Genomic DNA, 12,672 nt, shown 5'->3' on the forward strand with positions numbered 1-12,672 from the left:
GGGGTTGGAGAGACTAATGATAACATCGTCGGCAAACAAGCCAATCCTGTGGTCTACTTTACCTATTTGAATGCCCGCAATGTCTGGGGAGTCCCTGATGGATTGAGCAAGCGGCTCCATAACTAAGGTAAATATAAGGGGGGACAGTGGGCACCCCTGTCTAGTCCCATTGCTAAGTGAGAAACTATTAGAAAGGGTACCCATCGTGTAAATTCTAGCAGATGGGAGCGTATATAGTGCCATAATGGCGGATTCCAAAGAGTGGGGAAAACCAAACTTACGCAGCACACTTCGCAAATATCCCCAGTGCACTCGATCGAACGCCTTCTCCGCATCAAGGGATAGCAAGAGAGAAGGCGTCCGATCGGAATGCGCTTTTGTGATGATGTCGAGAAAGCGTCTCGTACCGTCCACCGTTTGACGACCCTTGACGAAGCCAACCTGGTCCCTGTGAATTAGGTCCGGCAAAACCCTATTCAACCTGGCAGCAAGAGCCAGGGCATACAATTTAATATCACTATTTAGGAGAGAGATTGGTCTGTAATTTAGGGTAGAGTCCAGTGGCTTACCAGGTTTAGGTATGGTAATGACCAGAGCATCCAACATCTCCTTAGGGGGCACACCGTTCTCCTTAATACGGTTAAAGGCTCTGGTCAAAAAGGGAGCTACGGAAGGGCCAAATCGCTTATAAAATTCATTTGTAATACCATCAGGGCCAGGTGACTTCGAGGGCTTGAGGGAACGCACACATTCAAGAATTTCTTCTGTGGAGAAGGGAGAGCAAAGATCAGATGCTTGGTCCGCGGACAGAGAGGGGAGGGACATAGAGGACAGAAAAGAAGAGATAACTGCTTCATCAGGCTGTGGAGTAGCAATGTCATGTTGAAGATTGTACAATTTACTATAAAAATCTGCAAAACAATTGGCTATACTTTGAGGGTCAGTAACTATAGAACCATCAGATTTAGTAAGGAAGGGGATTCTCTCCTTATCCTGACGTTTTTTAAGTTGTTTAGCCAGTATAGAGCCAGATCTATTACCCTGCCAATACCATGTCATTTTGAGCCTTCTCAGTGCCATCTCATAGCTGTGTAAAGAGAGGGAGTGTAGGGTAGCACTAACCTGAGAAATTTCTCCTATTAGTGATGGAGAGCACGAGGTCTTATTGCGCCTATGTAATTCCGCAAGGCGCTGTTGGAGTTCTAGAGTTTTGGTCTGGCGGAGCTTCCTGTCATAGGCTGTTTGACTAATAAAGTGACCCCTAATTGTAGCCTTAAACGCACACCAAAGCATGGGGTCTGTGACATCACCAGTATCATTAATGCGGAAGTAGGCATCAACCGCCAACTTGGTCGCTTCAGAGTATTCAGGATTATGGAGTATTAGTGGGTTAAGTCTCCAAATATAGGTCGGGCGGGTGCTATGCGATTCTTTAATGGTTACGCTTATGGGGGAATGGTCCGACCATTCTATGGGCATAATTCGGGCCTCTGAAACCAATGATAGGAGAGAGTGGGAGGTAAGGGCGTAATCTATTCTGGTGTATATCTTATGCACATGAGAAAAGAAGGTGAAGTCCCTTTCCGTGGGGTGGGATATACGCCAAACATCATATAGGTCATTTTGGGACACACTAGTGAAGAAACCTGTGGGTTCTTTTTTCAAACTGGGCGAAGTAGAATCTACACTAGGCCACATGGTCATATTAAAATCTCCTAGCAGTAGGCAGTGTCCCTTTCTCAAGGACTCCAATTTACGCAAAAATGCCCTGAGGAAGGTACACTGTTTCGCATTAGGCGCATATAAGGAGCCTAAGGTATATTGAACATTGTTTAGTAAGCACACAATAATTATAAAACGACCTCTATCATCTATCACAGAGTGCTGGACAGTAACCGTCAGGGTGTTCTTAAATGCAATCGCCACTCCTCCTTTTTTGTGAACAGCATGCGCTTGATAGATATGTGGATATCTCTTATTTTGGAGTCTATGGGCATCTAGGGCTAATAAATGGGATTCTTGTATACAGAGGACATCGGCCGCTAGGCGTCTAGCCTCCTTCCACACCAGAGACCTTTTATACGGTGAGTTAAGACCCCGCACATTCATAGACACAACCTTAATAACCATAGTTAAAGTATACATCAACGCAAAGCAGAACCATTAGCACAGTAAACTGAAAAGGAGCAGGTACTCCCGTCGAAGAGGATACATCTACACTTAGCAGCTCGCAAGAGGAGCCTCTCATATCCATTATCAGAGAAAGTGAGTGATGGAGGACCAACGGGACAGAAAACAAGTAAACAGAACGAACAACAAAGAACAAATAAATTGAGCAAGCAGTAGTAAAGACCATGTGGTAGGTCTTAATGGGGGTAGGTAAGTACATTCGACTGCAGTTAGGCCGAATGTTTAAACATTCAGGAAAAGTATCCAGAGCACTAAGAGGATAAGTAACCCAAAAGATGGGGAAGGATACCCCAGTCGCAAGCCAGTGAGACAAGTCGGACAGGCCTGTCTAAAGGCAGAGGAACAGTTCATGTCTTGATTTTTTTCTTGCGGTGGGAGACAACCTTCCATTCCTCAGCTATCTTTGCAGCATGTGGTATGTCCAGGGACCTCTGAGCAGTCAGATCAACAGGCAAGTTCCATTCCGCACACAGTTGCAAAAGGGTCTCCGGGGAAGAGACCACATGCAATCCATAACCCGGATTTGCCAGGAACCCTTCTTACTCCTCCTACTTGCATGTGACACTGGGCTTAGGATCTGCATAGGAAACACACACACAAGCACACACCTACCTTTGTTGCCTGCAGATGCCTCCTTGGCTGTCCCCAAACGGTATCAAACCAACACCCACGGGAAGCTGTAAGCATAGAGGACATGCCTGCACCCCATTGGACTTACCTGTGTGGGTTAAACCCGGGTTATTTGACAACCTATGGCGGTGATGGTTCTGCTCAGGCAGAGCAGTGCTGATGCTCCTCATAAAGCTGTCGCTGCTGTGAAGGTTCTAGGTGACATCACAAATCCCTATGGTTACATACACAACAAAGCTGGGTTGTTCTTGTTTACACTCTGCAAGGCCTGTGGAAGTGAGTGACATCATAGCACTGTAGTTCTGAGGGTTCTAGATGGATGCAACAATCTCCTGTTGCTTCTATGAAGGCCATAATAGACGACATCACCAAACAGCTCCATAGTCACATACACAGCAAAGGAGAGATGTTGTTTACACCTAGTGATGTCAGTGGTATTGAGTGACATCACAGCACAGTGCTAAGGCTCCTGGGCCTGGACACAGCAGCGGCTGCAATATCTCAACGGAGAATACGTTTATATATATGTGTGTGTGTGCGCGTATATATATATATATATATATATATATATATATATATATATATATATATTTCTCCGCCGAAATCACTTTTAAACCCATTTCCACCTTTTTTCCCTTCTCTTCCTCTTACTTTTTTTTCACGTTTTTTTACGTTTTTCTCCTTTTCGCCTCTTTTCTGGGCGTATTATTCTTCTTTTTCTTCTTTTTTTTCGTCTAATGCATACCCCATCAGTGCAGCAATGCTTATTCAATACCGCCAGCAGATGGAGACACTGGGGGATAATTTTCTAAGGATTTATACTGATTTTTCCTGTCTGAATTTGTCGCACAGAAAGTTGCAGGCCAAATATGTGTGACATTTCTGCGACTTTAGCTTCTAGAGCATTTTTACAACATTATACATAGGTGCTGAATACATAAAAAGCGACTGTTCAGCGACAGACAAGTCGCATCGGCTGAAAGTAGGCCAGAATGTCAGTCCATGTTGGAGCAGGTTTAGATACAGTCTAAAGTATAGATCTCAAAGTCTGTGCACAGAATTTAGCAAGGGCCTCGCACCTTCTGATGCATCAGGTAGGTGCACAATAGCATAGCCTAACCCTCTGTACTTTGGTCTATATTGATGCGGGACATAGACAGCCAGCTGATGACCAATCCATTAGTGCAATGGATGGCTGGAAGCATTTGTCTTTGCCTTTGCAATACCACAGAAGCAATGCATGGTCAATGTACAGCAATGACACACCTGTGTGAACAGCCAGGAGACCCCCCCCCCCCATGTTATGTTACATAGTTACATAGTTAGTACGGTCGAAAAAAGACATATGTCCATCAAGTTCAACCAGGGAATTAAGGGGTAGGGGTGTGGCGCGATATTGGGGAAGGGATGAGATTTTATATTTCTTCATAAGCATTAATCTTATTTTGTCAATTAGGAACATTCAGCACCCACCCGCTATCAAGGCAGCTGCCTATCATGTCATGCCCTACCTGCACAGGTGTGCTGGCTACTCAAATGATCCAATTAAGGAGGCCATTTAGTCAGCAGCAGCAGAAGTCCTGTGCCTGGACGCTCCAACAGCGGCCAGACACAAGCAGAAGCAGAAGCAGCAGCAGCAGCACCACCTTTTGTTTTTTGGCTGCAGCAGCAGCAAGGCCCACAGGGCTGGCTAGCTGGCTAGCCAGCAAGCAGGTAGCAATGAAAGTAGGAATCTTTCTTTTTAACCCTGTAAGGGGGTGGTGCACTGTACCCGAAGATACTGCCATATCGGGTCAATGCATAGGGCGACGGAAGCAAGCTTCAAAATCGGCCCCCGTTCTCAAAAATCCATTTAATATATGGTCCCCAGATAGGGGACGTATCAGATATTAAACTGATAAGAACAGATACTACACTTGATCTTAGCCAAAAGGCCGAGAAGCGATAACCGTGAAAGGGGCGGGCCCAACAAGGTGCCCTTCATGGGCACTATCACTGCTTGCTGTCAGGGAGGCTGCCAGACAATTTTCCATGCACACTCTGGGCTGGGGGGCAGTCAACCACCAGTACACACAGCAGAACCTAAACCCATACCATTATTGCTAAGCAGCAAGACAGGGGCCCATTGCACTCCCACGGGGCCTTTTTAAATGCAATCCATAACCCGGATTTGCCAGGAACCCTTCTTACTCCTCCTACTTGCATGTGACACTGGGCTTAGGATCTGCATAGGAAACACACACACAAGCACACACCTACCTTTGTTGCCTGCAGATGCCTCCTTGGCTGTCCCCAAACGGTATCAAACCAACACCCACGGGAAGCTGTAAGCATAGAGGACATGCCTGCACCCCATTGGACTTACCTGTGTGGGTTAAACCCGGGTTATTTGACAACCTATGGCGGTGATGGTTCTGCTCAGGCAGAGCAGTGCTGATGCTCCTCATAAAGCTGTCGCTGCTGTGAAGGTTCTAGGTGACATCACAAATCCCTATGGTTACATACACAACAAAGCTGGGTTGTTGTTGTTTACACTCTGCAAGGCCTGTGGAAGTGAGTGACATCATAGCACTGTAGTTCTGAGGGTTCTAGATGGATGCAACAATCTCCTGTTGCTTCTATGAAGGCCATAATAGACGACATCACCAAACAGCTCCATAGTCACATACACAGCAAAGGAGAGATGTTGTTTACACCTAGTGATGTCAGTGGTATTGAGTGACATCACAGCACAGTGCTAAGGCTCCTGGGCCTGGACACAGCAGCGGCTGCAATATCTCAACGGAGAATACGTTTATATATATGTGTGTGTGTGCGCGTATATATATATATATATATATATATATATATATATATATATATATATATATATTTCTCCGCCGAAATCACTTTTAAACCCATTTCCACCTTTTTTTCCCTTCTCTTCCTCTTACTTTTTTTTCACGTTTTTTTACGTTTTTCTCCTTTTCGCCTCTTTTCTGGGCGTATTATTCTTCTTTTTCTTCTTTTTTTTCGTCTAATGCATACCCCATCAGTGCAGCAATGCTTATTCAATACCGCCAGCAGATGGAGACACTGGGGGATAATTTTCTAAGGATTTATACTGATTTTTCCTGTCTGAATTTGTCGCACAGAAAGTTGCAGGCCAAATATGTGTGACATTTCTGCGACTTTAGCTTCTAGAGCATTTTTACAACATTATACATAGGTGCTGAATACATAAAAAGCGACTGTTCAGCGACAGACAAGTCGCATCGGCTGAAAGTAGGCCAGAATGTCAGTCCATGTTGGAGCAGGTTTAGATACAGTCTAAAGTATAGATCTCAAAGTCTGTGCACAGAATTTAGCAAGGGCCTCGCACCTTCTGATGCATCAGGTAGGTGCACAATAGCATAGCCTAACCCTCTGTACTTTGGTCTATATTGATGCGGGACATAGACAGCCAGCTGATGACCAATCCATTAGTGCAATGGATGGCTGGAAGCATTTGTCTTTGCCTTTGCAATACCACAGAAGCAATGCATGGTCAATGTACAGCAATGACACACCTGTGTGAACAGCCAGGAGACCCCCCCCCCCCCATGTTATGTTACATAGTTACATAGTTAGTACGGTCGAAAAAAGACATATGTCCATCAAGTTCAACCAGGGAATTAAGGGGTAGGGGTGTGGCGCGATATTGGGGAAGGGATGAGATTTTATATTTCTTCATAAGCATTAATCTTATTTTGTCAATTAGGAACATTCAGCACCCACCCGCTATCAAGGCAGCTGCCTATCATGTCATGCCCTACCTGCACAGGTGTGCTGGCTACTCAAATGATCCAATTAAGGAGGCCATTTAGTCAGCAGCAGCAGAAGTCCTGTGCCTGGACGCTCCAACAGCGGCCAGACACAAGCAGAAGCAGCAGAAGCAGCAGCAGCACCACCTTTTGTTTTTTGGCTGCAGCAGCAGCAAGGCCCACAGGGCTGGCTAGCTGGCTAGCCAGCAAGCAGGTAGCAATGAAAGTAGGAATCTTTCTTTTTAACCCTGTAAGGGGGTGGTGCACTGTACCCGAAGATACTGCCATATCGGGTCAATGCATAGGGCGACGGAAGCAAGCTTCAAAATCGGCCCCCGTTCTCAAAAATCCATTTAATATATGGTCCCCAGATAGGGGACGTATCAGATATTAAACTGATAAGAACAGATACTACACTTGATCTTAGCCAAAAGGCCGAGAAGCGATAACCGTGAAAGGGGCGGGCCCAACAAGGTGCCCTTCATGGGCACTATCACTGCTTGCTGTCAGGGAGGCTGCCAGACAATTTTCCATGCACACTCTGGGCTGGGGGGCAGTCAACCACCAGTACACACAGCAGAACCTAAACCCATACCATTATTGCTAAGCAGCAAGACAGGGGCCCATTGCACTCCCACGGGGCCTTTTTAAATGCAATCCATAACCCGGATTTGCCAGGAACCCTTCTTACTCCTCCTACTTGCATGTGACACTGGGCTTAGGATCTGCATAGGAAACACACACACAAGCACACACCTACCTTTGTTGCCTGCAGATGCCTCCTTGGCTGTCCCCAAACGGTATCAAACCAACACCCACGGGAAGCTGTAAGCATAGAGGACATGCCTGCACCCCATTGGACTTACCTGTGTGGGTTAAACCCGGGTTATTTGACAACCTATGGCGGTGATGGTTCTGCTCAGGCAGAGCAGTGCTGATGCTCCTCATAAAGCTGTCGCTGCTGTGAAGGTTCTAGGTGACATCACAAATCCCTATGGTTACATACACAACAAAGCTGGGTTGTTGTTGTTTACACTCTGCAAGGCCTGTGGAAGTGAGTGACATCATAGCACTGTAGTTCTGAGGGTTCTAGATGGATGCAACAATCTCCTGTTGCTTCTATGAAGGCCATAATAGACGACATCACCAAACAGCTCCATAGTCACATACACAGCAAAGGAGAGATGTTGTTTACACCTAGTGATGTCAGTGGTATTGAGTGACATCACAGCACAGTGCTAAGGCTCCTGGGCCTGGACACAGCAGCGGCTGCAATATCTCAACGGAGAATACGTTTATATATATGTGTGTGTGTGCGCGTATATATATATATATATATATATATATATATATATATATATATATTTCTCCGCCGAAATCACTTTTAAACCCATTTCCACCTTTTTTTCCCTTCTCTTCCTCTTACTTTTTTTTCACGTTTTTTTACGTTTTTCTCCTTTTCGCCTCTTTTCTGGGCGTATTATTCTTCTTTTTCTTCTTTTTTTTCGTCTAATGCATACCCCATCAGTGCAGCAATGCTTATTCAATACCGCCAGCAGATGGAGACACTGGGGGATAATTTTCTAAGGATTTATACTGATTTTTCCTGTCTGAATTTGTCGCACAGAAAGTTGCAGGCCAAATATGTGTGACATTTCTGCGACTTTAGCTTCTAGAGCATTTTTACAATATTATACATAGGTGCTGAATACATAAAAAGCGACTGTTCAGCGACAGACAAGTCGCATCGGCTGAAAGTAGGCCAGAATGTCAGTCCATGTTGGAGCAGGTTTAGATACAGTCTAAAGTATAGATCTCAAAGTCTGTGCACAGAATTTAGCAAGGGCCTCGCACCTTCTGATGCATCAGGTAGGTGCACAATAGCATAGCCTAACCCTCTGTACTTTGGTCTATATTGATGCGGGACATAGACAGCCAGCTGATGACCAATCCATTAGTGCAATGGATGGCTGGAAGCATTTGTCTTTGCCTTTGCAATACCACAGAAGCAATGCATGGTCAATGTACAGCAATGACACACCTGTGTGAACAGCCAGGAGACCCCCCCCCCCCCCCATGTTATGTTACATAGTTACATAGTTAGTACGGTCGAAAAAAGACATATGTCCATCAAGTTCAACCAGGGAATTAAGGGGTAGGGGTGTGGCGCGATATTGGGGAAGGGATGAGATTTTATATTTCTTCATAAGCATTAATCTTATTTTGTCAATTAGGAACATTCAGCACCCACCCGCTATCAAGGCAGCTGCCTATCATGTCATGCCCTACCTGCACAGGTGTGCTGGCTACTCAAATGATCCAATTAAGGAGGCCATTTAGTCAGCAGCAGCAGAAGTCCTGTGCCTGGACGCTCCAACAGCGGCCAGACACAAGCAGAAGCAGAAGCAGCAGAAGCAGCAGCAGCACCACCTTTTGTTTTTTGGCTGCAGCAGCAGCAAGGCCCACAGGGCTGGCTAGCTGGCTAGCCAGCAAGCAGGTAGCAATGAAAGTAGGAATCTTTCTTTTTAACCCTGTAAGGGGGTGGTGCACTGTACCCGAAGATACTGCCATATCGGGTCAATGCATAGGGCGACGGAAGCAAGCTTCGAAATCGGCCCCCGTTCTCAAAAATCCATTTAATATATGGTCCCCAGATAGGGGACGTATCAGATATTAAACTGATAAGAACAGATACTACACTTGATCTTAGCCAAAAGGCCGAGAAGCGATAACCGTGAAAGGGGCGGGCCCAACAAGGTGCCCTTCATGGGCACTATCACTGCTTGCTGTCAGGGAGGCTGCCAGACAATTTTCCATGCACACTCTGGGCTGGGGGGCAGTCAACCACCAGTACACACAGCAGAACCTAAACCCATACCATTATTGCTAAGCAGCAAGACAGGGGCCCATTGCACTCCCACGGGGCCTTTTTAAATGCAATCCATAACCCGGATTTGCCAGGAACCCTTCTTACTCCTCCTACTTGCATGTGACACTGGGCTTAGGATCTGCATAGGAAACACACACACAAGCACACACCTACCTTTGTTGCCTGCAGATGCCTCCTTGGCTGTCCCCAAACGGTATCAAACCAACACCCACGGGAAGCTGTAAGCATAGAGGACATGCCTGCACCCCATTGGACTTACCTGTGTGGGTTAAACCCGGGTTATTTGACAACCTATGGCGGTGATGGTTCTGCTCAGGCAGAGCAGTGCTGATGCTCCTCATAAAGCTGTCGCTGCTGTGAAGGTTCTAGGTGACATCACAAATCCCTATGGTTACATACACAACAAAGCTGGGTTGTTGTTGTTTACACTCTGCAAGGCCTGTGGAAGTGAGTGACATCATAGCACTGTAGTTCTGAGGGTTCTAGATGGATGCAACAATCTCCTGTTGCTTCTATGAAGGCCATAATAGACGACATCACCAAACAGCTCCATAGTCACATACACAGCAAAGGAGAGATGTTGTTTACACCTAGTGATGTCAGTGGTATTGAGTGACATCACAGCACAGTGCTAAGGCTCCTGGGCCTGGACACAGCAGCGGCTGCAATATCTCAACGGAGAATACGTTTATATATATGTGTGTGTGTGCGCGTATATATATATATATATATATATATATATATATATATATATATTTCTCCGCCGAAATCACTTTTAAACCCATTTCCACCTTTTTTTCCCTTCTCTTCCTCTTACTTTTTTTTCACGTTTTTTTACGTTTTTCTCCTTTTCGCCTCTTTTCTGGGCGTATTATTCTTCTTTTTCTTCTTTTTTTTCGTCTAATGCATACCCCATCAGTGCAGCAATGCTTATTCAATACCGCCAGCAGATGGAGACACTGGGGGATAATTTTCTAAGGATTTATACTGATTTTTCCTGTCTGAATTTGTCGCACAGAAAGTTGCAGGCCAAATATGTGTGACATTTCTGCGACTTTAGCTTCTAGAGCATTTTTACAACATTATACATAGGTGCTGAATACATAAAAAGCGACTGTTCAGCGACAGACAAGTCGCATCGGCTGAAAGTAGGCCAGAATGTCAGTCCATGTTGGAGCAGGTTTAGATACAGTCTAAAGTATAGATCTCAAAGTCTGTGCACAGAATTTAGCAAGGGCCTCGCACCTTCTGATGCATCAGGTAGGTGCACAATAGCATAGCCTAACCCTCTGTACTTTGGTCTATATTGATGCGGGACATAGACAGCCAGCTGATGACCAATCCATTAGTGCAATGGATGGCTGGAAGCATTTGTCTTTGCCTTTGCAATACCACAGAAGCAATGCATGGTCAATGTACAGCAATGACACACCTGTGTGAACAGCCAGGAGACCCCCCCCCCCCCCATGTTATGTTACATAGTTACATAGTTAGTACGGTCGAAAAAAGACATATGTCCATCAAGTTCAACCAGGGAATTAAGGGGTAGGGGTGTGGCGCGATATTGGGGAAGGGATGAGATTTTATATTTCTTCATAAGCATTAATCTTATTTTGTCAATTAGGAACATTCAGCACCCACCCGCTATCAAGGCAGCTGCCTATCATGTCATGCCCTACCTGCACAGGTGTGCTGGCTACTCAAATGATCCAATTAAGGAGGCCATTTAGTCAGCAGCAGCAGAAGTCCTGTGCCTGGACGCTCCAACAGCGGCCAGACACAAGCAGAAGCAGAAGCAGCAGAAGCAGCAGCAGCACCACCTTTTGTTTTTTGGCTGCAGCAGCAGCAAGGCCCACAGGGCTGGCTAGCTGGCTAGCCAGCAAGCAGGTAGCAATGAAAGTAGGAATCTTTCTTTTTAACCCTGTAAGGGGGTGGTGCACTGTACCCGAAGATACTGTCATATCGGGTCAATGCATAGGGCGACGGAAGCAAGCTTCGAAATCGGCCCCCGTTCTCAAAAATCCATTTAATATATGGTCCCCAGATAGGGGACGTATCAGATATTAAACTGATAAGAACAGATACTACACTTGATCTTAGCCAAAAGGCCGAGAAGCGATAACCGTGAAAGGGGCGGGCCCAACAAGGTGCCCTTCATGGGCACTATCACTGCTTTCTGTCAGGGAGGCTGCCAGACAATTTTCCATGCACACTCTGGGCTGGGGGGCAGTCAACCACCAGTACACACAGCAGAACCTAAACCCATACCATTATTGCTAAGCAGCAAGACAGGGGCCCATTGCACTCCCACGGGGCCTTTTTAAATGCAATCCATAACCCGGATTTGCCAGGAACCCTTCTTACTCCTCCTACTTGCATGTGACACTGGGCTTAGGATCTGCATAGGAAACACACACACAAGCACACACCTACCTTTGTTGCCTGCAGATGCCTCCTTGGCTGTCCCCAAACGGTATCAAACCAACACCCACGGGAAGCTGTAAGCATAGAGGACATGCCTGCACCCCATTGGACTTACCTGTGTGGGTTAAACCCGGGTTATTTGACAACCTATGGCGGTGATGGTTCTGCTCAGGCAGAGCAGTGCTGATGCTCCTCATAAAGCTGTCGCTGCTGTGAAGGTTCTAGGTGACATCACAAATCCCTATGGTTACATACACAACAAAGCTGGGTTGTTGTTGTTTACACTCTGCAAGGCCTGTGGAAGTGAGTGACATCATAGCACTGTAGTTCTGAGGGTTCTAGATGGATGCAACAATCTCCTGTTGCTTCTATGAAGGCCATAATAGACGACATCACCAAACAGCTCCATAGTCACATACACAGCAAAGGAGAGATGTTGTTTACACCTAGTGATGTCAGTGGTATTGAGTGACATCACAGCACAGTGCTAAGGCTCCTGGGCCTGGACACAGCAGCGGCTGCAATATCTCAACGGAGAATACGTTTATATATATGTGTGTGTGTGCGCGTATATATATATATATATATATATATATATATATATATATTTCTCCGCCGAAATCACTTTTAAACCCATTTCCACCTTTTTTTCCCTTCTCTTCCTCTTACTTTTTTTTCACGTTTTTTTACGTTTTTCTCCTTTTCGCCTCTTTTCTGGGCGTATTATTCTTCTTTTTCTTCTTTTTTTTCGTCTAA

The 12,672-nt window shown here is 45.7% G+C and overlaps 4 non-coding genes across 4 annotated transcripts; all 4 read right to left on the reverse strand.

The window, feature by feature from the left end:
• Positions 1 to 4,575: 4,575 nt before the first annotated feature.
• LOC130341470 (U2 spliceosomal RNA) lies at positions 4,576 to 4,766 on the reverse strand. Its single transcript, XR_008881405.1, has one exon. It is a non-coding gene; the product is annotated as a U2 spliceosomal RNA (small nuclear RNA).
• A 2,092-nt stretch (positions 4,767 to 6,858) lies between these two features.
• Positions 6,859 to 7,049, reverse strand: LOC130341512 (U2 spliceosomal RNA). The gene has a single exon (XR_008881436.1). It is a non-coding gene; the product is annotated as a U2 spliceosomal RNA (small nuclear RNA).
• Positions 7,050 to 9,141: 2,092 nt separating this feature from the next.
• On the reverse strand, positions 9,142 to 9,332 carry LOC130341508 (U2 spliceosomal RNA). The gene has a single exon (XR_008881432.1). It is a non-coding gene; the product is annotated as a U2 spliceosomal RNA (small nuclear RNA).
• Positions 9,333 to 11,421: 2,089 nt separating this feature from the next.
• LOC130341482 (U2 spliceosomal RNA) lies at positions 11,422 to 11,612 on the reverse strand. The gene has a single exon (XR_008881416.1). It is a non-coding gene; the product is annotated as a U2 spliceosomal RNA (small nuclear RNA).
• Between the last annotated feature and the right edge of the window lie 1,060 nt (positions 11,613 to 12,672).

Source organism: Hyla sarda, unplaced genomic scaffold, assembly GCF_029499605.1.
Source record: "Hyla sarda isolate aHylSar1 unplaced genomic scaffold, aHylSar1.hap1 scaffold_621, whole genome shotgun sequence".
Classification (NCBI taxonomy): domain Eukaryota; kingdom Metazoa; phylum Chordata; class Amphibia; order Anura; family Hylidae; genus Hyla; species Hyla sarda.